The 27,596-nt window shown below is 39.3% G+C and overlaps 1 protein-coding gene and 1 long non-coding RNA gene across 2 annotated transcripts in view; one reads left to right on the top strand and one right to left on the bottom strand.

Moving 5' to 3' along the window:
- The window catches only part of KHDRBS2 (KH RNA binding domain containing, signal transduction associated 2), a 548,941-nt gene that overhangs the window by 330,411 nt on the left and 190,934 nt on the right, over positions 1-27,596 (bottom strand). The gene's annotated exons all lie outside the window — the stretch shown is intronic.
- LOC120400111 lies at positions 18-26,460 on the top strand. Its single transcript, XR_005595541.1, has 5 exons — positions 18-153; positions 17,061-17,276; positions 22,515-22,650; positions 23,012-23,195; positions 26,356-26,460. It is a non-coding gene; the product is annotated as an uncharacterized LOC120400111 (long non-coding RNA).

The following is a 27,596-nucleotide window of genomic DNA, read 5'->3' as shown; positions in this document are numbered from 1 at the left end:
ATTTCTGCTTTGCTAGCTGCATCTCACAAGGCAGTACAGAAAGATAAGGTGTGACTATGCACTATTTTTCCCCTTTCAGGGTCTCTACTGGTGCTCAGGGAATTCAGTATGTGGTATAATGGCTGCACAAGTAGGGGAAGGGCACCCATGCAGGTGAGCCAAAATTTGGCCTTCTTTATTGTCTGAAAAGAAAGGAACTGTTGAGAAAAAGTCTATAGATGCTGACCATTTATATTTATACATGTTATAAATTGTCTAATAATTATCTGGAAATGTTATAGCCTAAGGGACTGATCCTGCAGAGATGAGTTGTAGGCTGCATAAAATATGTACATAGTGGATTTTAAAGACTGGCATTACACTGCAAATAAGTATTAGGGCATGTTTAATTCCATCGACTATATGGTACTACATAGGCAGACTTAATCCATGTCTTAGCCACTCTCTTGAAACATGCATTATACAGTAAGCAATGTTTACAGTTAAATAACTTAATTGTTTTAAATGTGTGTTCCTTTGCCCCAAATTCCCATATAGTCAAAGTACCATACCAGAAATTCTATTACACTGTTTTCAGTTTTTTGCAGCAATCCAAAAAGCTAACAGAATATTAGGTACCATTGAAAATGAATAGATGATACAACAGAAAATATCATAATGCCATTGTCTGCCTACACCTTAAATACTGTTTTGGTTACCCCATCTCAGAAAAGATATACACCTCTACCCCGATATAACGCTGTCCTCGGGAGCCAAAAAATCTTACCACGTTATAGGTGAAACCACATTATATTGAACTTGGGTTGATCCGCCAGAGTGCGCAGTCCCACCTCCCCGGAGTGCTGATGGGAGTGGATGACAGGGGATGGATCATGCAATAATAACCCTGTTCTGTTCATTACTCTGAAGCACCTGGCATTGGCCACTGTCGGAAAACAGGATACTGGACTAGATGGACCATTGGTCTGATCCAGTATGGTCATTCTTATGATCTTATTTTGTTATGTGAATACCATGCTGTGACATATAGCAGCTTTTCTGGCCCAACTCTGGCAATTGTGATGGGATAATCATAGTAGGTAATTAAGAAGTGTATCACCTCTTGATAGGCATGCATGTCTCCTGTTGGCATAAAAGGTAGTTTTGCAAACATATAAGGTCAAATCCTATTCATCCCCCAATACTCTGCAGCCAATATATTGCGCAGCCAGTGGAGCAGGATGCAGAAAGCCTGCACAGGAGGGGGAATACCTCCACGACACAAACACACCTCATACTGGAGCTAAACTCTGCAGGTTTCTGTTTTAGGCAGGGAGCATATGGAGATGGGGAAAGGGAGGGACAGTAAATAGTGAATCCATGCCTACAGGAAGTTCTGGAGAACTTGTATACCAGCAGAGGTATGAGGCTTCTGTCATAGGCTACTGTGCTCCTGAGACTACATCAACTACCTTACAAGTCCTCTGAGAAGAAGAATGAAACCTCCCATAGCGCTCTCCTGCATGGGATGTCTTCATTTGGGCTTTGAACAGTGGCCAGGCTTTAGCCCATGAAAAGGAAAATAGTCTCCAACTATTGGAGGGCCAAATTTATACCTGGTGTAATTCTATTAAGTCAACTGAATTACATCAGAGATAAATTAGGTACAAGCAACCAAAACAAGAGTCATTAAAGCTGCAGTATCTCTAAAAGATTTACTTATGGAAAACATTTTAATATGCATTTTTTATCTTCAGAAATGCTCGGAAGCTCATATTTACAGTGTACTTGAAGAGGATGGTGCAATAATTGCCTGGTTATTTATTAGCTCACATCAAGCACCTAAATCTACAGTGAAAATAAATTTTTGGCATAACTCCATGAAACAGATGGTCAGTGACTCTAGACAAACATCTTCCAGAGTACAAGTCCATACGGATATAACATACTATTCCCTCAGTTTTCATTTTAGCTATTTTCTGTCAGAATTTGGTAACAAGTTGTGCCATTTAAATAAATGAATATAGATATGTCTTAGCATTAAAATAAATTTTCAGGTTACAAATAATTGTGTTTAGTCTCTGATGTATCTTTATTTAGGTAAATTTAATCAAGTCTTTCCCAAGGTACATTCCAACAGCTATTTCTCTAACTACAGCGGTTCTCAAACTTCATTGCACCTGACCCCCTTCTGGCAACTAAAATTACTACACAACCCGAGGAGCGGGGGTCGGGGTGGGGACAAAGCCTGAGACCACCTGACCTCTGCCACACTGGGTGAGGAGCCAAAGCCAAAACTTGAGCCTCACCACCCTGAGCAGAGGAGCCGAAGCCCAAGGGCTTCAGCCCAGGAAGGGGGCCTGTAAGCTGAGCCCCACTGCCCAGGGCTGAAGCCTGAGCCCCGCCACCCAGGGCTTTAGTCCTTGGGCTTCAGCTTTGACCCTGGGCGGTGGGGCTTGGGCTTGAGCTTTGGCCCCGGGCCCGATCAAGTCTAACACCAGCCCTAGTGACCACATTAAAACCCAGTCCCGACCCACTTGGGGTCCCACCCCACAGTCAGAGAACCCCTGCTCTAACCTATATATTAGCAGCTCTGAGTCTGCATGTTGGGGGCCAGATTCTGCCATTCTTATTCACATTGTGTAACTACTTGTTGAATACTGTGATTAAAATCAACAAGACTCTGTACAGCATGTTTTTAAAATGAGAAATTGGCTTATCTGCCCGTGTAATTGGAGGGAGGGATGGGGAGTCTGATTTTTCTATCAAGGATGTTTTATACATGCTGTTTCTTGTAATGTTTCTGTACATTATTAAACTGTTGCCACGTTTGACCACAGAGATGGCTTTATTTCAGTGGTGGGGGAAATGAAATAATGCTACCTGGAGCTGTCCAACATACAGTGTGCTGTGGCTCTTAGCCCCCACCATGTTTGGCCAGCTCAGCCTGCCAGTGCAGGAGGCTAGGAGGCAGGGACGAATGGCTCAACTTCCTTTTTACCCATTTCAGTACAGAGTCTGCAGTTGAGGCTGGCCTCTATACATGGACATAGAAGGGCAGAAGTCTCCTGTACAACCTTGTACATCCATGCAAATAACAGCTATATCTGGGATTTATCATCACAATCCCATTTTTCACTTTCAGAAACTTTTTGGGGATGAAATTTGCCACTTTCAGAAACTTTTTGGGGATGAAATTTGCCAGGCTTGGTCTCTGTCTCTAGGTTTCTTTTTATTAGTATTGGAGTAAAAAATAGCTGAGGTTTGACATTTGATCCAATATGCTTGATTTAATAATCACATTTGATCTTAGATACATATATGGATGGTACTGTATCTAACTTTGCTGGAAACACTGTATTATTTGAGAAATAGTATATGATAATTTAATTAAAGACTATTAAAGTGCACTGGGTTATTTGCATTTAATTATTATTAATAATTATACTTGCAACAGAACTTATGCAGAAATCTGCATGTTCAGAGCACTGTACAAACATTTTTATTTTATTATTCAGGTCATGTACATAACACAAAGCATTATTTTAATTTGACTGACATATGCAAACTCATTAATATAGCTCTATGCTACCAGCTTGGAGGAACCTTTCAAAAACATTTTATTTAGAACCAATTCTACTTACACTTTGTATAATGCATTTTCTGTATACTTCCTGCCACTTTTGCATTACTGAGGACATATGAATGAAACTTTGATCTTGTTTCTTTAGATCTCAGTTTCCTGTACTACTTCAAAAATTGCAATAACAAAATCTATAGTTTTCACAATTTTTCATGATGCACTGACTGCTCTTTAATGACAAACTCTTCAGTAAGAGCTTAGTATGTCTGTGCATCCTGAACTCAGACACTTTCCCTAGCATCTCGCAGGATCAAGCCCTGAACATCAAAACACATAACCATACAGTGAAATCCTACTGGGTTACAAATTCTGACTGGTGCTGAGCACTTGCAACTCCCACTGAATTCAAATAGGACTTTTGCCTGAGTAAGGGCACAAGATTTGACCAGCAAAGTCAAATTCCAGAAATTTCCACTACATGCATCCAACGAAGTGGGTATTCACCCACGAAAGCTCATGCTCCAATACGTCTGTTAGTCTATAAGGTGCCACAGGACTCTTTGCTTTTTTTACAGTATAAAAGGGAGCAGCTCAGCTCAGTCTGCCCTGACCAGGAAGTAGAGTGGACATGCATTGCAGGTTCCTGCCCAGGGTGGTTCTATGTTTTTTGCTGCCCCAAGCACGGCTGTCAGGCGGCCTTCGGCAGCACATGGATCTCCCACAGGCATGCCACCAAAGGCTGCCTGACTGCCGCCCTTTACGGCGACTGGCACGTGGCCCCCTGCGGCTTGCTGCCCCAGGCATGCACTTGCTGTACTGGTGCCTGGAGCCGCCCCTGCTCCTGCCTGGGAGCTGTCGGAGCCCCAGACCATGGAGGCCAGGCCTGCTGAGACCCAAGCGAATACCCCACTGTCTGTGGAAGCCCACGATGGGAAGGAGTTGTTGTGAACGTCACCTGTCGACTATCTCAGGGAACAGAGGACCTGTGGGCTATGGAGCAGGAAGACAGACATTGATCCAGTTGTGGTACTGGGAACAGAGGTAGCATGCTGACTCAGTGGCAGATACGCTCGCCGCTGCTAAGGCCCCGGGTTAGAACCCAGTGGATTAGGGAGTGCCCTGGTCTCTCTATCTCAGCCACCACTCCTGGGTGGTGCCCACCCCCCTTTGGCCACTAGGCCATACTGCCATGCGCTCAAGGGTGGTCCTACTAACTCTGGCTGTTAGGCCATATTGCCCTGCACAGAAGGGCGATCCTCCTGACTTTAGCCATTGTGTCATACTGTCCTGAGCTACAGGGCCTCAGAACAAAGGTAGGCTACTAGGCCATACTTCATTGCGTGGAAGGGAAGTCCTACTGGCTCTGGATGCTAGGCCGTACTGCCCTGCACGGAAGAGCCATCCTATTGACACTGGCCCTTAGGCCATGCTGCCCTGAATCTAAGGACAGCCTCTTTAACCATTAGTTCATACCATCCTGGTGAGAAGAGTGGTTATTTGGACTAGGCCATAGGATGATAACAGCCCTAATGGGTAATGGGGTATACCTGCCCTGCAACATTTTTTTTACTTTGGCAAATTGATTGCTTAAAATTATGCACTAATTGCCATTTGGATTAACTTCCAAATTGGATTACAAAAGCAGAAATTATTTTTTTACCCCATTTGAGTGCAAAAGGGTTTAAAAAACAGGGTGGGTTGCAGTTTGGTGGCTGGTGGCATGCCTTCTAGAAATGACATAACTGTGTTTTAGTTAAGCCTGTGATGAGGCAGATTAAACAATGATTCTAGATCAATATTTGGAAGGAAGAACAAAGCATATTGTACATGACAAATGAGTGGGAGAACGTGAGATGGAGCCAAAATGGCTAGATACTCTATAGAATGAGATGAAAACATTGTGCAGGAAAGAAGACTTGCCATATAAACATCAATAATAGCCAGAAAATGAAGAAAAAATAGCTCTAATAATGTGCAATGATGCCATAGCATTTTTCACTTGCAACTCTTTCTTTCAAAGAACAGGATTTGGCTCTCATTGTATAATAGGATTATAGAGTTTATCTCTAGAATGGCATTACTGAATGCCTCAATTACATTTAATAACAATCCTATTTTTAACTTAATATTTACTTCATTTTGAGAACACTGCATTCAGCAGATTTATGTACAGAAAGCGACCCAATAACAGAGTGTGAAGGGGTCCTGCCTGCACTGGAAGGACAATACATTAAAGGTGTAATTTTTAGAGCTAATGAGAGCTCACAGTTCCCATTGGTTTAAACAGAAATTGCACGTGTTCAGCAAAATAATTATATATAAAAAATTATAACTTAGAATTGTTTCCCTAAACAAGAGACCAGTCATGAGATATATTCTCTCACTGTAGGGATGCTGTGAGGGATGACACATGTTCCATCCAGGAATGATTGGTTTTGTCCTTAGGATAAAAGTAATTAAATTGGTAGAGGCCAGTCACTAAGTAGGGGAGGAAAGACTCAGGTAATAACCACTGGAATCTCCCAGAAAACAAGAACGATTTTCTCATACTCCTAACCAACATGGCTATGCTGGGAAAACTTTTAAGTGTGGCCCAGGCTTGAGTGGCTCCATACTCAAGATAAATGATTAATAGCTTGTAGCTCAAAGGATAGCCATGGCAGTGAGTTACCTTGTTACCCGCTACATGTAGTAAGATGGAGTCTTGCCCATGTGGCTGGACATCAGCTCCCTAACACCACCAGCCTTTCAGCCAATTAAGCACTCAGCTCTGGGCTATGTTCTTTCTTTGCTTTGCAGGTTAATAATAGGTGTGCTCCAGCCCTCAAGTCCCCTTGAAGCATTCACCTATGATATGAAGACAATGACTACTTACAGGAATCCCAGATCCTCTGCTCCCAAAGGAACAATGCACCGCAGTATACCAGTTTTACCTTAAATCACCACTCTTCTATAAACACAAAGTGCTTGTGAGCACTTATAATGAAACAAAAGAAGGTTTGTTATAAGAAAGGATAGAGATTCCACTAGAAACAAGAGAGGTGATGGAAACAGATGGTTACAATACAAAACAATCTCATAAAATCAGAACTAGGGACTACACTTATTAATAGGTTTCAGAGTAGCAGCCGTGTTAGTCTGTATCCGCAAAAAAAACACAGGAGTACTTGTGGCACCTTAAAGACTAACAAATTTATTTAAGCATGAGCTTTCGTGAGCTACAGCTCACTTCTTCGGATGCATAGAATGGAACACACAGACAGGGGATATTTATACATACAGAGAACATGAAAAGGTGGAAGTATGCATACCAACAGGCAGAGTCTAATCAATTGAGATGAGCTATCGTTAGCAGGAGGAAAAAAACTTTTTGAAGTGATAATTAAGATGGCCCATAGAAGGTGTGAGGAGAACTTAACATAGGGAAATAGATTCAATTGGTGTAATGACCCAACCATTCCCAGTCTTTGTTTAACCCACAGTTAATAGTATCTAGTTTGCATATTAATTCAAGTTCAGCAGTTTCTCTTTGGAGTCTGTTTTTGAAGTTCTTTTGTTGCAAAATTGCTACCTTCAAGTCTGTCACTGAGTGGTTAGAGAGGTTGAAGTGTTCTCCCACTGGTTTTTGAATGTTATGATTCCTGATGTCAGATTTGTGTCCATTTATTCTTTTGCGTAGAGACTGTCCGGTTTGGCCAATGTACATGGCAGAGGGGCATTGCTGGCACATGATGGCATATATCACGTTGGTAGATGTGCAGGTGTATGAGCCCCTGATGGCGTGTCTGATGTGATTAGGTCCTATGATGGTGTCACTTGAATGGATATGTGGACAGAGCTGGCATCGGGCTTTGTTGCAAGGATAGGTTCCTGGGTTAGTGTTTATGTTGTATGGTGTGCGGTTGCTGGTGAGTATTTGCTTCAGGTTGGGAGGCTGTCTATAAGCGAGGACTGGCCTGTCTCCCAAGATCTGTGAGAGTGAGGGATCATCTCTAAGGATAGGTTGTAAATCTTTGATGATGCGCTGGAGAGGTTTTAGTTGGGGGCTGTAGGTGATGGCTAGTGGTGTTCTGTTATTTTCTTTTTTAGGCCTGTCCTGTAGTAGGTGGCTTCTGGGTACTCTTCTGGCTCTGTCAATCTGTTTTTTCACTTCAGCAGGTGGGTATTGTAGGTTTAAGAATGCTTGATAGAGATCTTGTAGGTGTTTATCTCTGTCTGAGGGATTGGAGCAAATACGGTTGTATCTTAGAGCTTGGCTGTAGACAATGGATCGTGTGGTGTGTCCGGGATGGAAGCTGGAGGCATGTAAGTAAGTATAGCGGTTACCTTTCCTATCTAATAAAGTAGATTTCCCCACTCAAACTATAGTCTTTTGCAGAGCTGGTTGGCTTCTCAGGAGCCAAGAGCCAATCTTTCATGAAACACCCCTGCTCAACAAGATGTCTCCTCAGTGAATGGATGCAGAGGGTCTTTCTCTACCCTGTGATATGATGAATCAGTTTTTTGTCTTCATTCCCAGACAGGGCAATCCCCTATCTCTTATAATGTAACATTATGTAACCTCCAAGTTGTTTTGATGTTTATAGGTTATCTTTGATGTTTTTCCATTGACTTTTCAAGAGTAAACAGTGAGGTGCTGCTGATACAAAACTACTCAAGATAATTAAGTCCCAGGCAGACTGCGAAGAGCTACAAAAGGATCTCACAAAACTGGGTGATGGGGCAACAAAATGGCAGAAGAAATGTAATGTTGATAAATGCAAAGTAATGCACTTTGGAAAACATAATCCTAACTATACGTATACAACAATGAGGTCTAAATTAGCTGTTACCACTCAAGAAAGGGATCTTGGAGTCATTGTGGATAGTTTTCTGAAATCATCCCCTCAATGTGCAGCGGCAGTCAAAAAAGCAAACAGAATGTTGGGAATCATCAAGAAAGGGATAGATAATAAGACAGAAACTATCATATTGCCTCTATATAAATCCACGGTATGCCCACATCTTGAATACTACGTGCAGATGTGGTCACCCATCTCAAAAAAGATATATTGGAATTAGAAAAGGGCAACAAAAATGATTAGGGGTATAGAATGGCTTCCATATGAGGAGAGATTAATAAGACTGGGACTTTTCAGCTTGGAAAAGAGGTGAATACGGGGGAATATGATAGAGATCTACAAAATCATGAGTGGTATAGAGAAAGTAAATAAGGAAGTGTCATTTATTCCTTCTCAGAATACAAGAACAAGAGGCCACCAAATGAAATTAATAGGTAGCAGGTTTAAAACATACACAAGAAAGTATTTTTTCATGCAGCATACTGTCAACCTCTGGAACTCCTTGCCAGAGGGTGTTGTGAAGGCCAATACTATAACAGGATTCAAAAGGGAGCTAGATATTTTCATGGAAGATAGGTCCATCAATGGCTATTAGCCAGGATGGGCAGGAATGGTGTCCCTAGCCTCTGTTTGCCAGAAGCTGGGATTGGGTGACAGGGTATGGATCACTTGATGATAACCTGTCTGTTCATTCCAGCTGGGGCACCTGCCGTTGGCCACTGTAAGCGGACAGGATACTGGGCTTGATGGGCCTTTGGACTGACCCAGTATGTTTTCTGTGTTGTTGCAATGATGGATAGTTGAGTAATACATTACATAATTGGCTAGCCTGGGAGGAGTGTCAACCACCTCCACTTGAATGGGCCATCACCAAGATATATGATTCTCTGGTGACTCACTTTCATTCCAAGACCATAAGACATCGTTTTCAATACAGTTACATTAGTTCTAAACTATTACCTGTACACTCATCTTGCAGAGATGATGAGTATCAAGAAGCTACAAGCTTTCAGTACATGCTATCCTTCATTAAACTGGTATAGTAGGTGTACTGGGTCAAGTCAAGACAGGAGTTCTTGTAAAGAACAGTGAACACTTTCGCCATTGGCCCCAGGAGGTCTCTGTGTCACACTCAAATTGTCTCAACTGTGAGGAACAACATTATCTGACACACTAAATTTCTAAGGGACAAAGTGGCAATAAATACTCTGGTATATTATCCCATCATAGATGTTTCAAGACAAAATAAACCAAATATATCATATATATCAATATGTAACTTTAAATATTATATAACTTTTACACAGATCATCTGTATATTAATGATAAGTAAATCCCAAGAGAGTCAGGCTTGCTATTTATCTGTAAAGTCTAATGAATCTAGAACATTAATACAATCTGAAAACATTGTAACACTGCAGTGTAAATGCCATCATATTATGACTCCAGCTCAGTAAAACCTGTATTCCATGAATCAAGAGAAAACAGCAGAAGATCTACTTAATGGCAAAAATAGTGCCAAATAATGAAGAGTCCTCTGCTTTGGATCCCAAGCTGATGAGTAAGCAATGTCACCACAGAATTACCGAAGAAGCCCATCACTGGAGTAGAGAGGAGAGTACTAGCTATATAAAAATGCAAGAATGATCATACCGGGTCTAATACTAATGGTCCACCTAGCTCAGTATCCTGTTTTTCAACGGTGGTCAGTGGCAGATGCTTCAGAGAGAATGAACAGAAAAACATCCGCTGACAATGAGTTTCACAGGTTGACTGTGCTGTATGAAGAGGTACTTCCTTGTGTTGTTTTACACTAACCCACTATTAATTTCTTTGGGAGACCCCTGGTTCTTCTGCTATGTGAAGGAGTAAATAACATTTCCTTATTCATTTTCCCCACACTATTCATGATTTAATACACCTCAATCATATTCCCCCGCCCCTTAATCCTCTCTTTTCCAACCTGAACAGTCCCAGTCTTTTTACTTATCTTCATATGGAAGCTGTTCCATATTCCATATCATTTTTGTTGCTCTTCTCTTTACTTTTTCCAATTCTAATATATCTTTTTTTTAAATGGGATGAACAGACATGCATGCAGTATTCAAGGTGTGGGCATACCACAGATTCATATAGTGCCATTATGATATTTAGTCCCTCATTATCTATCCCTTTCCTAATGTTCCTATCATTTTCTTAGCTTTTTTGATTGCCACTGCAGATTGAGCAAATGTTTTCAGAGAATTATCCACAATGATTCCAAGAGCTCTTTCTTGAGTAGTAACAGCTGATTTAGACCCCAACACTTTGTATGTACAGTTGGGATTATGTTTTCTAATGTGCATTACTTTGCATTTATCAACACTGAATTTCATCTGCTATTTTGATGTCTGGTCACCCAGTTTGTGAGATCCCTTCATAACTCTTTGCAGTCAGCATTTGGTCTTAACTATCTTGAGTAAATTTGAATTGACTGGACACTTTGACACCTCACTGTTTACCCCCTTTCCCAGACCACTTAATAATATGTTAAATAATGCTGTTTCAGTACCGGTCCTTGGGGGATCCTACTATTTACCTCACTCCACTGTTAAAATTAACCATTTATTTCTACCCTTTGTTTCCTATCTTTTAACCAGTTACTGATCCATGAGAGGATCTTCACTCTTATCCCATGACTGCTTAATTTGCTTCAGAGACTGTAGTGAGGGACCTTGTCAAAAGCATTCTGAAAACCCAAGTATCAGGGGGTAGCCATGTTAGTCTGTAGCCACAAAAACAACAAGGGTTCCAGTGGCACCTTAAAAACTAACAGATTTTTTTGAGCATAAGCTTTCGTAAGTAAAAAACCTCGCTTCTTCAGATGCTTATGCCCAAATAAATCTGAAAACCCATCTGGTGGAAAGCCTAATTTAAATGATAGGTTAAATACTACAGTGTGACATTGCACCCCACAATGCTTTATGGGAATAAATTTATGAATGTATATATGACACAATTGGAATATGTTTTATTCCAGAGTATACATATGCCATGTAACATATCTCTGCAAAGGTTATGTTCTCCTGAATATAGTCATCCTATTTGTATGCATGTGTCATTTTTGTATTTGAAGTTATGAATATTGGCTGTCTACTTGTGTAAGTTGCCTTAGTAAAGCATTTAGTCAGCTTGAGAAAGGAATGTACAAAGTAAGTGCCCAATCAAGAAACACTTAACTGGCAATGGGTCTTGGAAGACTCCAATCCTGATAAGAAGTCTTCCTGGAGACATTCAAGATAGCATGTGGGCAGTGGCTGCTGCCTGTAAAAACATAGTCATGCATGGACATGTGACTCCAAAACTCCATCTCAGAGTCAACAGTGTGCCCCAGTGTGCCCTTGTTGCCAAGAAGGCTAATGGCATTTTGGGCTGTATAAGTAGGAACATTGCCAGCAGATCGAGGGAGGTGATCATTCCCCTCTATTCGACATTGGTGAGGCCTCATCTGGAGTACTGTGTCCAGTTTTGGGCTCCACACTACAAGAAGTATGTGAAAAAATTGGAAAGAGTCCAGCGGAGGCCAACAAAAATGATTAGGGGGCTGGAGCACATGACTTATGAGGAGAGGCTGAGGGAACTGGGATTGTTTAGTCTGCAGAAGAGAAGGATGAGGGGGGATTTGATAGCTGCTTTCAACTACCTGAAAGGGGGTTCCAAAGAGGATGGATCTAGACTGTTCTCAGTGGTACCCAATGACAGAACAAGGAGTAATGGACTCAAGCTGCAGTGGGGGAGGTTTAGGTTGGACATTAGGAAAAACTTTTTCACTAGTAGGGTGGTGAAGCACTGGGGAGGTGGTGGAATCTCCTTCCTTAGAGGTTTTTAAAGTCAGGCTTGACAAAGCCCTGGCTGGGATGATTTAGTTGGGAACTGGTCCTGCTTTGAGCAGGGGGCTGGACTAGATGACCTCTTGAGGTCCCTTGCAACCCTGATATTCTATGATTCTATGAGAGTCGGATTTTGCATAGGAGAGTGGAGGGAGTCTCCACCCACAAAAGAAAGTCTATTTAAGCCCCCAGGGGACCCCTCAATTTTGTCTTCAGCTGGCTCAAGAGATAGCCTCTTCACCCCCAAAGGATACCTGAAAGAAACTGGAACAAAGAACGGTAACCACGGGGTGAGTGATTCCTGGACCCAAACTAGGAGGAGGCTAGTCTGTAAAATAAACATACTGGAACATCTCTGAGGGTGAGATTTCATCAGTAATCACTTTCTTACTTCTTGCATGTTTTATTTTATTTTGCTTGGTAATTCACCTTGTTCTGTCTGTTATTACTTGGAACCACTTAAATCCTACTTTTTGTATTTAATAAAGTCACTTTTTACCTATTAATTCACCCAGAATATGTATTAATACCTGGAGGGGGGCAAACATCTGTGCATATCTCTCTATCAGTATTATAGAGGGTGAACAATGGATGAGTTTACCCTGTATAAGCTTTATACAGGGTAAAACAGATTTATTTGGGGTTTGGACCCCATTGAATGTTGGAGACAGGAACACTTCTTAAGCTGTTTTCAGTTAAACCTGCAGCGTTTAGGGGACACGGTTCAGACCTGGGTCTGTGTTTGCAGCAGGTAAGCGTGTCTGGCTCAAATAAGGCAAAGTTCTTGAGTCCCAGACTGGCAGGGAAAACAGGTTAGAAGTAGTCTCAGCACAGCAGCTGGCAGTTCCCAAGGGGTTTTCTGTGATCCAACCCATCACACACAATTCTGCAATTTCATATTTGAGTTCCTTCAGAGCTCTTAGGTGAATACTGGTTCTGGTAAATACTATCTGGTTCTATTACTGTTTAATTCATCAATTTCTTCCCAAACCTCCTCTATCGACATCTCAATCTGGAGCAGTTCCCCAGAGTTGTCACATAAAAAGAATGCTTCAGGTGTGGGAATTTCCCTCACATCCTCTGCAGTGAAGACCGATGCAAAGAATTCATTTTGCTTCTCTACAACAGCCTTGTCTTCCTTGGGTGTTTTTTTTTAGCCCCTTGATCATCCACTGGCCTCACTGGTTGTTTGGTAGGCTTCCACCTTCTGATGGACTTAAAATATTTTTTTGTGTCCTTAAGTAACTGCTCTTCAAATTCTGTTTTGCCTTGCCTAATTACACTTTTACACTTGACGTGCCAGAGTTTATGCTCCTTTCTAGTTTCATTGGTAGGGTCTGACTTCCTCTTTTTAAAGATGTCTTTTTGTCTCCCATTGCCTCTTTTACTCAACTGTTTCACCATGGTGGGATTTTTCAATCCTCTTAATTTTTTTTTATTTGGTGTGTACATTTAGTTTGAGCCTCTATTATAGTGTTGTTGTTTTAAATACATGCAGCATTTCACTCTTGTGACTGTTCCTTTTAATTTCCCTTTATCTAAAGTCCTCATTGTTGTATAGTTCTCCTTTTAGACATTAAATGCCTCTGTGGTCATTTTCTTTGGTAATTTTGCCCCTACAAGGATGTTAAATTTAATTACATTATGGTTGACATGACTGAGTGGTTCAGCTATAGTTACCACTTGGACCAGATCCTGTGCACACTTAGGAATAAATCAAGTTCTCTGCCCTTGTGGGTTCCAGGACTAGCTGCTCCAGGAAGCACTCATTAATGGTGTCTAGAAATTTTATCTCTGCATCCCATGCTGATGTGACGTGTATCCAGTCAACATGGAGATAGTTGAAATCCCCCATTATTATTCGGTTTTCTCTTTTTGTAGCCTCTTTAATCTCCCTGAGCATTTCACAAATCACTGTCACAATCCTGGTCAGGTAGTCAGTAGTATATTCCTACTGCTATACTCTTATTATTCTGGCATGGAATTTCTGTCTATAGGGATTCCATGGTACAGTTTGGTTCATTTAAGATTTTTACTATATTTAACTCTATTCTTTCTTTCACATGTAGTGCCACTCTCCCACCAGCACAGGCTACTCTGTCATTTCTATATGTTCTGTGACACGGTATTACCTTGTTCCATTCATTATCATTGTTTCTCCAAGTGGGAAGCAGCCTGCTAGCTTATGTTCTAAGGATGGGCTACTGAAGTGCAGGGATTTTTTGTTTGGCATTGTGACATAATGATGATGCGTCACAAACTGCATCATGTTGTGATATAAAATTCTCATAGTATGATACAGCTTCATGATATTGCAATGTTATAGTCTGATGAGTGTATTTGCAATATTTTTATTTAGATTGGCAGTTCAAACAGAGTTGGTTTGAAAAAGTACTTCCCTCTACTCACCTAAAACCCAACCCTCTGATCATCATGCTTACTGAAATCAAGAATGTCTGAAAAAGCATTTAATTTTACAACATCCAGTGGTGTGTAGTATGATTATCAATGAGATGCAACTCATGTTACAGCCAGTAATTATGTGTCATAGTCAAACAGACAGCATGTCACACTTCACTTCGAGTTATGACATAAAATGCTGCAGCCCTTTCATTTTAGGCATAAACAATTTCCATTCTGCTGCTTTTTCCCAGGCACAGTGGTCTGAAAGAGATACAATGAAAAAATATTTCAGGAATGTGCTTAGATTATATTCAGAGATTCAAATATGAATCTTTGAAGACATGATATGTTTTGGTTTTGGAGTCCATGAAAGATTAGACTTTCCATATGTGCAACTTTTCCCGTCTCTGACAGTAATTGCATGAGATTTTTTTTTATTTAAATCCAGATGACCATATCTGAAAGATAGATGTAATCATATTTACTGTGTATAGGCAGTGGAGGAAGTTAATGGGTATTGTTTATTTCACCATGCATATAGAATACAATGAACAAACGTTTCCCTCACATGCTTCTTTTAGCCAGTAGGATAAATGAATTGGTTGGCTAATACTATCCCACTTTTGGTCAAGCCATGACCCATTTTGCAGATCATTATACAGACATGCTAAGGTAGTTGTTCTAACACATTTTTGGGGTGCAATGCTCTTACAGACCTATTGTTCTGCACTCAGGCACTATTCAACTTACAAACAAACATTATTCTATTTTGGTGGTACAAACAAGAGTATCTGAGCTCAAAATTGGGTCATTCCAATTTCTTCTTGGTTTGCTCATTAGAAATCCAAAGTTAAAAAATATTTTATGCATATCTGATAAAAATTATCTAAAAAGTTATCAAGTTACTACTTTTATTTTTCTTTCTAAATATGATTTCCAAGAATAGTAATTGAGGTAAACTCAGCAGCCTCCAAGTTCCTTACATTCCTGCCCAGCATATACAATCCATAACTGAATTGAAATAAATGATTCATTACCAAAATGGCTTTTTTTTTAGCTAGTAATACTATTTCCCATGTTTCATTATTACTTTCCCATTAAGAAGCATGTGTATTCAGGACAAAACCCATTCAACATAACTGGGTGGAGGGGTTGGAAGGTGGACGTAAGTTTTTGCATTTTTATCTTTGTAATATACATCTTGTTATTTACCTTATTATTATAAGCTTCTGAGACGTAATCATAAGCCTTCAGCTTCACCTAGCTGGAAAATTTCTTAGTGATAATTTTTCTGGAAGGTTGCTACACTGTGATGAATAACTGATTATTACCAATACAAAAGCAGACTAATTTGTTCTTACATAATATAACAGGAGAGGGGAAAATGAACAGTTGCAACAAAAAGATGATAACTGGTTCAAAATTGTTTATAGCAATGGATTTACAACAGGTATGCAAGAAAAAATGGCAAGAAAGTGTGTTAAATGACATAATTACTCTTAATTTGCATAATCTTAGCCCACTGTATACCCTAATGTTCTGGAAGAATGTATTCCATTAAAGAAGAAAAATGCATTTAATGCACTCTGTGTTTCTACTTCTGCTCATGTAAAAGGTTTTTAAGTGCTCTGATGCAAAATGCCAAATGACATACTTCAGGGACAATCAATATTTTTTTCATTTGCTACTATATTGGAACATGCTTGTGTGTCATTGTTGGTAGATTTGCACATAGATAAATAAGTCTCTTGTATTTTAAAATGATCTCCATCTCAGAAACCTTTACCGTAATGTCCTATTTCTCTATAAGCAGAACACAGTCCCAGTTGACCTGCAAACTAAAGGTAATCAATGTGCCAGTGTCTCCTAGCAAAATTTAGTACAGCATATCTGAAAACAAATACTGTAAATCAGGGCCTAAGCAGCAACGACAGTTTATTATGAACCATAAATATCTGTCTACTGTACATAAAATGGTTCCCTGTAACTCAAATGTCTCTGTAGTGCTGGAAAAATGTAAGCCAGAAAAGGAAAGCCTTATGGTATTTCACTAAGGAAAATCTGTTGAGTTATCTTCTCTTAAAAGCAGGGTCCACTGTATCAGCTTTTTCATCTTATGCTGTATCATTAACAATTTTAGTACAATGAAGCAATTACTCTGAGCACCCACTTGTTTTTAAAATGAGCATGGTCAGCTAATCAGATCAGTTTCCTTTTAGTTATAACTGAAAATCTAATCTCATTATGTACGAAAAAAAATCACTCCTGGACCAGCTGTTACGGAGAAGATCCAAGTTCCAATCGAAGACAACATTTTTTCACTTCCAGGACTGTAGTGTCTCAAAGTTTCTGTAAGTAAATAACATTTGTGGCTTTGTTTTTCAGAACTGACAATCCTTATCTACATTAATGGGAGCATCCTGCACCGATTTCTATACCAGATTTAACCAACATATGGCATGCAAAATACAGGCCAATGTTGGAGACCCAGGAAACCAAGGAGAGCGCCCACAGAATTTGAAGTTTTCCTGGTGACCCTTATCCAGATCTAAGCAGTGTCATGTGGGTCTCTGGGAACAGAACTGAAGAGATAATTGGCAGGTATCCCCCTTTTTACATGCTTGTTTAAAGATGAGAAAAGGAAGCTACAGCTCATCAATAAGTCAAGAAACTGAACCTTTTCAGAGTAGGCTATATAGGTTGGATTTTCAGCTGCAGCTGAACACAGCCTGAAGACGAGGAGGTTGAGGGTGGGATGCGCATTAGGAAGCCACTGCCAGTTCTCTGATCCTGTGTCACCTGGTCTTGGCATGAGGAGGAGTTTTGTATTATGCCACTAGTGTAAAGTTTTCAAATTATATTACCCCAGTGGAGTATGAGCTGCACCCTGCCACACTCCTAGCACTCACCATGTACTCTGGAACAGGATGTAGGGTTGAGGCAGAAATCTCCATGAAGTTCTTTGGCAGAGATTTCTCTACAATTGTTCTGCCAAAAGAATGGGATTTGATCCTTGTAAAATGGTTCAGGGACCAGTCCCAAACTCTGCAGATATCCTATGTATCTGCCCCATCACCTGCCACAGAATAGCTAATTTTAATTTTACAAATAAATGTGGAACCAAATAAAACTCTTAGTTATGCTAGCATCAATTCAATGTAACTCTGTCAATTTCGGTGCAGTTATTCAAGAGTCACAACAGTATAAGTGAGACCTGAATTTCCCTCACATTTTTTAAAATACCAGGACTTAAAACACATTTCACCCTATAATTAATAATTTGAATTCTGAGAAAGGATTATTATATTTGATTCTTCCAGGTTTCTGGGATGAGCACAATAGGCACAGTTTTCTTTTAAAGGAAACATAAAATGAATTGGGGGGAGGGGAAGGAAGATGCAAATACAGGAAAATAATATAAGCAAAATTCCAGTGTAGGCAATGGTAACCATTTCTAAAATCAAATATAATGTTAATTACAGTATACTGTTCCCCTCTCCAAACGCTGATTGTCAAAATCAATGCTCCTTTTGTGCACAAATTATATCAGGCTTAGGAGAGACAGGCAAAGTTTTTAACTGCAGCTTCCAACTGTAAAGGCTTGAAAGAAGTAGCAAAGCTACAGCAAGATGTAAGGATATCCCTGAAGAGCTCTCGCTTTTCCAGGATCCCTGAACTCCGAGAACTCCCTGGGCTCCTGATACAGTTTTCCATTGAACTACAAACAGATGGTAACCAAGCAGATGTGCCTAGCACTTTAACTAAAATGAACCAAATGATGTTTTGAAAAACAAACAAAACAATCAAATAAACAGAGCAAAGAGGAAGAGGAGGTACAAATAAAGTAAGGCAGAAAGCAAGCACAGATAAAGAACCAAAATAGAAAAATATAATTTAAATACTAAAAATATTAAAATAGAACATTGCATAAGGACAGCATGGGGAAAACAGACCCTTTAATAAGTCCAGAATATTTTTGGTTTGTAAAATTACCAATTTTTGCTTAAATATATGCAAACACAAGTCAAATCAATCTTTATAGCAATGTTACTAGGAAGCTACAAATACAAGAGTAACTAAAATTTCTTAACAGTGAGGCCTATTAGATTGGGAAGAGCCATAATTGGGACCATTCAATATTAGACTGGACAAAATACTAGTGAATGCATTGTCGGGAACATCTTGCAATGGCAGGGGGTAAGTCAGAAAACCTAATAGGTCTTTTACACCTGCAAAAAGTTTAAAAATGTGTGACTCAACTCCCCATCTTGAAGCAAGTGGGTGCAGCATTGCCGTCACCCTCACAATGAACTATACGGAATATCTGAGCTGGCACAAGGGATATCACTTTTTTTGCCATCATAAGCCAGCAACAAATTAATATCCTCCTCTTCTGTGTCTCATAGAGCAAGTAGAAAGCTGTATGCTACCAATACATAGGTCTTGTTGTGACTGTTGGTTTCTTAACAGAGATGGTTGGAAAATGGAAAACATGTTGGCAAATTTTAGTACTGTATGGCAACTTTCAAGAATTTCTGATTAGCTCTATTCCTAAGGGGTCTCGTTGATCTCTATTGGATTCCTGAAATTATCTTGGTTCTAGAAGTCAGCTGCTGAAGCCTAGTCAATGGTACACAAAGATGCTCACCTGGGGAACTCCTTGGTTTTTACAGACCAGATATCCACACACTCTTTGGTTGCTTTCGAAACCCAAGAACGAGATGTGCATATGGTCTGTGATTTTAATTAGTTTCATTTTGATGAGATTGATTCTGATTGTCTGAAAGCTCTATGAGGAATCTGCATTAATAGGCAAAACATAATTTTTAAATATATTTGATATATAAAGAAGTGATTTCCCTTTCTTCTCTTCCCCCATAATTCCTACACAGAATCAGTTAATGCTCTACACTTTATAAAAGAGAGAAAAAGGATTTTTGCCAATCCTTAAGCATTTTCATAAAACTGTAAAATGGGAGGGAAACTATTTTAAATAAAGATATTCGAAATAATTTGGATGGAGAAGGAAATAATTTAGATTTCCTCTTCCCCTCCCCCCCATCCTTCCTCCTAAATCAATGCCTCCAACATGATATCAAAAACAAATACAGCCAGCAGGTGCCATAGCTTGGAACAACCCGAGAAATTAAATTGCAATAAATCACTAAACCCAGAGGGTATTTCATCCAAGTTAATTCCTTCTGAACTGATGAATGAATGCTAACAAAAATATATAATTTGTTTTTAAAAACAGCTACTATACCAAAAGAATGCAAAATAAAAAACACAAGCTAAGGTAAATCCCAGTAAATGTTAACTCTATGAAGTTTGAGAAAATTGTTGAATAGCATTACACAGTAACTGGATGATATATGATAGGAACAAACCAACATGATTTTGTGAAGGAAAATCATGCCTTTTTAAAATCCGTTGGATTAAATGAAAGAGTCAAGGAAACGGTATAATTAACTTAATCTTTTTCAATGTGCTTGGCAAATCCTCTCTCAAGAGGCTATTAAGGAAACTTAGTAACCACAGGATGTGAGGTAAAATTTCCCATCATTGACTGAAAAGAGGTCAAGAGCTAGGAAGAGATGAACGGTCAGAATTCAGCATGCAGAAAATTCAATACCGAGGTGTTCAATAGCTAGACAAGGAACCTTTCCATTACTCTGCATTCTTACACATAAAATCCTTGCACACCCTTATTAAGAAGGGAGGGAAGAAATGTGCACTGGTAGTGCACACTGCATCCTTCCAAAACATGGCACCTCTTTCACTGTGGCCTTGATTTCAAAGGGACCACAGAGGTATTTTGGATGAGTAGATCAGGATGCCTCTGGGGACTCCCATAGCTATGAGGACCTTCTGCTAATGCAGGCTTAGCCTTAAAAACACAATATAATGCTTAACTGGCATTACTTTTCCAACCATAATATTAGCCAGGATTTGTAATTGCTATTATACATTGACCATATCATCCTATTCTAAAAAAATCTGCAATATCATATATTTTACTGAAAAATAGGAATGTCTGCTATTAGCAATTGCAGTTTTACCTGCACTGTTAATTTTAGTATTTGAAATTAACATCATCACAGGGATGGAGACAATACAATAAAAGCATACATATTGTGAGACTTTCTTACAATGTTAGTGTAGTTTTTAAGAATGAAATTTATTTTAGTAAACAGTCTTAATGGAGCAGTGTGCGGTTTTAGAACTATGATATTTTAAGCTTATCAGAATGTGTCTTGTCTATTTCAACTAGAGCATATGTATTAAATACCTCATTAAATTTAATCTATTATAGAAACATAATTTAATGACAAATGAAATTATTATAAATGTTTGCCTTTCCTTTCTAATAAAGGTAGATGGTTCACTATATTTGAAAAAAAACTTTCACTCCACATATAGTACTGAAGGTAGAGAAAAGAAAACCCAGAACTAAATAGCAAGCAATGTCCAGCACCCAGACAAACAGCTAATGGTTAGGAAATCAAGTAATCTATTAAGAAGTAGTACATCCCTGTTGCTTATTAATTGTGCTCTTTACTGCTGTAATGGAGACTAGGGTTAAATTCCCATTTCCAATCCCTAATCCAAAAAGAATTAGTAGTGCTAGGAAGCCAATGTGCTCAGTGATCTCTCAGCCAATTAAGGAGAAGCATTAACAGCTTCTGAAGGATATTTTCATCTTGATTTTCACAGATAAATGATTAGAGAGTTCAAAGGACAGCCTCAGTAGTAGTAGGTGTAAAATGGAGGAAGAAAAGAGTTTCTCTGGTATTTCAGATGAAGTCAAAGGAATCTCACAGGGAAAGAAGTTAATAATTACAGTTAATAAATTACAGTGAAGGCTTGTCAGCTGCTAAACAAGTGGCATTATGAAAAAGAAAAAAACAAACAAAAAACCTACTAGTATGATCCTCCTTCAAGGTGCTGAGTGCCCTAAAGTCCAACTGAAGACAATTTAAATTGTAGGAATTCAATATTTTTAACAGCATTGGGCTTTTAGTCTGCAACTGTCCCTGGTCACTTCCCCAAATAGCTTACAATCTAAGTATAAGACAAGAGATAACAGGTGGATACAGACACACAGACTGGAGAGTACAAGGAAACAATCAGATAACATTGGTCAGTATGAGAGAAGATGGTCTCAACACACTAGCAGCCTAATCTTTGTCAAGTATTTTGTAGGCATCATGGCAAAGGAGAGTTTTAAGGCAGGATTTGAAAGAAGACAATGAGTTAGTTGATGGGGAGTTACTCCCAAGCATGAGAGGCAGCATGAGAGACAGCCCAAAGGTCTTTGTTTGAAAATGTAACCAGTGGGTGATGGAGGCTGACATCCTGGGCCCATCAGAGGTTGGAGTTAACTTTCTGTACTTAATGAAAGATAAGTAGGACGGGGATAGGTCATAAAGGGTCTTAAAATTGAAGATAAGTGTTTTATGTTAATACGGCTGTCAGAGGGTTAGATTGTTAGTAGCTCTGCACAACTGCTCAAGAAGATGAAAGGGTAGAAGAAACCTGCACTGTCAATTGTGCCCATATACAAAAGCCAGCAACAGGAAAGGTTAGCATCTATATTACCACTTGTCCTCTTGTAGGTTGTGGTGAGGGTAGGAGTGAGGACAGGTGAGGAGTGGATTAAAAAGGTAGCAGCAGAGCCATTCTCTCTAGTGGTTCCTGAGGCATGGTGCCTACCTCAGGCTTAATTGTGGGTAAAGCACATTCCTTTGTGTGCAGTTTCTTAATTCCACCATTTACATGTATCTAACACTATATAAACTTTCCATTCAATTTTTCTACCTGCATTTTGTCTTTTTCTAGCTGCGCTCAAGAACAACTGTAACATCAGCAAAATAGAAGTCAGAGATGACCTGAGTACAAAATGGCTGTTGAACTGAATTGAAAACACACATTTCATCCAGTGTTTTCTTAGCATAGTATATCACTATTATGAAAGGTACAAGATGGAAATAAAATGCCTTATATCCATGTAATGTAATAAAACTATTCATAACTTACTAGAGGTAAATAGCTGTTGGGATGAACCTTGTTTTAAGTCTTGCTGTTTAAAACATTAAAAAAATAAGTTAAGGGAAAATGAAAATGTTGTTACATGAGAATGACAATGCTGTAAACTGTACAAACCCTTTGGAAACATTAACAATTTTTTGTAGTGAATAATCAGCTTTATTATTTAGATAAATTGAGACTAGATGATAAGTCTCGTTTATTTTAATACTGGTAAAAGCTAGTCAGTCTTATTGTATTTGCATGTGTAACCCACACACCTTCTGGGTGTGGTGTTCTGTCCCATCCAGTGGCACCGAGACTACTTAAAGAGAGAGATAAAATGAGTGTGCTCTATAGCCTTATCTAACAACCAGCTGGCTTTTAGCTCATGCGGTGGAGGTTCATGCATTTTGCTTCAGAGGCCCCGGGTTCGATCCTGCCAGCTGACAACAAGACATAGAATTCATATCTGATAGATGACTTACATTTCAGGTGAACATTGTCCGGACTTATTTATACCTAGTATATGAATTCTCCTATTTGATATGTCTTAAAGTGAATGATTCTAAAATCAAAATCAAAATCAAAAGTTGTAGTTTATTCTCTGCATCTTGGATCATAAATTAATGCTTTTGATATTACATAATGATGGTTCCTATAAGATTTGACACAACACAATCCAAAATAAAAATAAATAAAATAATAATAAAAAAAATTTGAAGAAGATTTGTAACATCCTTCTCACAAACCTTGTGCACATTAATTTAATTTTCTGGAGAAACTGCTGATTTTTGAAAATGGACTTAAAACCCAATATCTCATTGGCAACTCCCCCAAAAAGGGACATGTGGGCAGTGTTCCCTCTAATTTTTCTCACACATGTGTGGAATGAATTTTGTTATGTGCACCAATACAGAGGTGACGTGTGACACATCACTTTCATATTGGTGCACATAACAAAATTCATGTGGTGGGGGTGGGGCTGAGGGGTTTGGAGTCTGGGAGGGGGCTCCGGGCTGGGGCAGAGGTTTAGGGTGGAGGGTCAGGGCTCCAGCTGGGTGTGCGGGCTCTGAGGTGGGGCTGGAAATGAAGGGTTTGGGATGCAGGCTGCCCTGGTGCTATGGAAGGGAGAGAGGACTCCCCCCATCTCTGTCTCCCCCCGCAGCAGCACCTGGGCTGCGGGGGGAGAGGTGCCTCTCCCCACTGCGGCATCTCTGGTGCTGGAGTGGCAGGATAGGTGCACCTTCCCCAGCCATGGCAGGTCCGGGCCAGGGCTGGGTTTATGCTGGGATATGGGCGCCTCTCTCCTGTCCGTGATAGGTCTGGGGCTGGGTTGGGGGCAGGGTGCCCTGCCCCCACCCATGGCAGGTCTCGACCGGATGGGTTCCCTGAGCACCTACATGGCTTAATAGGCTGCTGCGTGGCTACACAGCTGTGCAGTTTACAGGGAACTTAGCATGTGAGTGTGAGGAGGAGGAGAAACTGAGCATAGTTGAAGCACATTATAATCTGCAAATCCTCAGGTGTCACGTGGGCTCTGTGAGGTTGTTACCGGGTATTTTAGAATAGCCTTTAGGATGCTCCAAAGCTCACTGTGGCCAGGGCTGATGTAGAAACAAGTCCAGGAACAGGGAACTGCAACTGAATGATTTGAACCTTACCATCCCCAACCTGTGGCCAGCAGAATTGGCACAGCTGAGAATCTGTCCCACTGTTTCTAAAATGAATAGTTTAAAAAAAATAAAAAGATTCAGTTACGGGGGGAAATTGTGAGCCAGAACAAGTTTTGTGCACACCTCCCACCACAAAAAAATTAGAGAGATTTGTTAAACCATCTTCTTCAGGAGATTCAGTCATCTTTAGGTTAGATCATTCAAAATTCTATTCCCCACCACCACCTATACACACAATATATTACAAAAAGTCTGAATGATCACTTTTCTTTTTGTTTGTTCCCTGGTATTGATTCATTTTGAGAACCATGGAAAGGGGATCAGAGAAGAATTTAAAGTACTTCAAACTCCCACTTTATTATATTTCTTCCTTTACTGAAACAATCATTTTCTCTTAATACCAAGAGTTGTCTCATTCAGTAATTAAGTTCCAGTGTATTTTATTACATTTTAAAATCAGCTAAAGAGCTACATGTGCGTTAAACTGGTGATATAAAAATGGAAGGGATACCAGATAACTATAAGAAAGTGTTTGATAGCTTTAGATGCCATTACTTTTCCAGGCGATCTGCTAGAGCCTAAACTTTTGAATTTCCTAGCTCCCTCAGGTCAATAACAGTTGCCAGCTCCTAATGAAAGTTGAAGGTAGTCAGTAACTTGTGTGAGGTGTTCAGAATCTTACCAAGCATTTATTTAAGAATGCTCAAGACACAGATACTAGAGCTTTCTATAACAGAGATTTATTAAAGGGACATCCAGGAAAAAAACAACCACCACCACCACCAGTATATGATGTTCCTGATATGTCCGCTAAGGGACAATTCAGGGAGTAAAGTACTACACAACACAAGGGTGGATTATTAGTCCCTTAAGACATTCTGCAGACTTCATGACCAATTCAGAGCCATGGCGTTGGTGCATGATCCTCTATTTGTAAAACTAAGGACAAGCTATCACAATCATAAAAGAGGCAGGAGATTCTCTGTTTCTGAGCTTGATGCAGACACAATGTGGGAGGGTAAAGGTATCTCTGAGGCAACCTTGTGCTCCCATATTCTGTCACTGGTTGGTACATGTCTTGCCCTCAGCAAAATTCAGAATTGCCTTACAGTTGGGTCTAAATGTGCCATTTGTACCGGTTCGCCCTAGGGGTCATTACATTAGCTAAGAATAGCACAAGCATCTGCTTTGGCTATGCCTCCACCTTTTCCTGAGGCACTCATTATGTACATATTAATTTTTGTTAGTTGATATCATGTTCCCATGAGGCAAAGCTTAGTTTAAAAATAAGGTATTTCATCCATAAAACACTGTAATTTAGTGAAATATGCTACTAGTTCAACTCAAAACTTGAAGACCACTATTTCAAAAAGTATATATTTTGTTTCTGCTGAGATGGTAGATTACATTTTTTTCTTAATTAATCCAATCCCAGTGTTCACACTTTGCTCTTAATTAAGGCTGCCTAATTGCTAGCTTGTTTGTTCTTTGAAGGAAGCTCATAATAATAAGGCATATTCTCAAGAATAAAAAAAAGTAGTTTACAATCCACCAGATTTTTGTCATCATAAACAGCAGACACAAATGTTCTTTCAGGGTTAGTTCAAGTACCTCTCTATTTTTAAAATGTGATGGCTGGTTATTCAGATTTATTAGAGGTGAATATTGGTATTGCAACTCAGGTAGGAAATGAGGCAAACTAAATCAAAATGAGCTCATAAAAAGACCCCAAAATAAATAAAATATTCACTAGATCTGCATATTTATTCTATAGAAGAGAGAAGAATCCAGCACTTTGTCCCTCTGGGAAATTTTCATTGAAATAATTAATATCTTACAACACTTGCTAATATTGTCTGCGTTTTTAACTATGTGTGGTTATGGTGGTCAATCCAATAAACTGCCTGTCTTCTACTATTTAATAATCAACTTAAATAATTTTACAAAATGTATTTGTTCTTTTTGTCTCTCCCTCCCAGATGTTTAGGCTCCAGTCTGCTAGTATACACACCTATGTTAGTATGGATTTCTCAGTGAGGTTTGTGATGATGTATCCTGATGCAGAATTTTGGCCTTAAGTGGGGGAAAACAATTTGTGTAATAAAATAAACACTTTATTTTAGGCCACCTTCAAGCAATACAAATATTTCATGAGTGGGATCTTGCATGTTGTATTTTTATTTGCAATAAAAGCAAACAAAAATTAACAGGGGGCTTCTATCATTTCTGTTTTGTGTTAAAGAAATGGAATCACAATTTTAAACTGTATTTAGCTTCACTCATCAGTGAAGCACTTCACTAAGGTTCATAGCCTCATCTATGGAAATATTAATTACATTAGGCCGTCAGCTACTTTAAGCCATTGCTCTCACCTTCTCCCCCGACAATCCAATGTTATTCTATTTATAGCCTTTCCTCCCAGAAACACACTCTGGACTGCTCTACTCCTTTTCACAGAGTATTTTTCAGTAGGAAGCATAGTTCGTTAGCTATCAAAATGTCTGTTTGTTCCTTGATGCAATTGGTATCGGTAAGGTCTAATAAGCCTATGTCTTCAAACTCTGCTCAGTAATGTCAACAGACAGTGATTACTTGTGCTGCCATCTCAGAAGAACTAAAAGGATTTAGTGTACCATTAGATGAAGCTAGCTTTAAATTCCAAGGTCATGTAAAAGATTTTGGATTTTTTTGTTACTATAACACATTGAGACATAACCATATGAAAATTCATTCAGTGCTATAATTAACCTGTATTTACAGCTATATGATTAATTCTTTAAAAATAAAGTTAAGTAAGCTATACTGTTAAGTGGATGACTGCAGCCTCCTTTTAACTGCTTTTTGCTGACCTAAAGAGTAGTCTAGATATTTACTGAATGATTACCATGGTGTCCAGATTAAAATAATCATATAGCCCATTGTTGTTGTAAAATCATGAAACAAAGCTTGCTGTTCTTAGCACCTCTTCACATAATACCATGTTTCAGGTTTTATGGGAGAATGATTTTATAGTTTCCAATAAAATCAATCTTTTTGGAAAAAATAATTTGTTTATTCGTTCATAGAAATCGAGTAAAGGAGAGAACTGTGTCCATGCAGTGGGAGCAGGTTTTCAGTTTAATTACAGTGGCACTATAGAACTGTTGAGGCAGTTTTGACATTTCCATTATAAACTCTTATTTCTGGTTATAATAAAATGGAATTGTCTCAGCCAATAAGG

Source organism: Mauremys reevesii, linkage group 3, assembly GCF_016161935.1.
Source record: "Mauremys reevesii isolate NIE-2019 linkage group 3, ASM1616193v1, whole genome shotgun sequence".
Classification (NCBI taxonomy): Eukaryota; Metazoa; Chordata; order Testudines; family Geoemydidae; genus Mauremys; species Mauremys reevesii.
The sequence above is the reverse complement of the archived record's forward strand: the minus strand, read 5'-3'. Positions and strand labels throughout refer to the sequence as shown.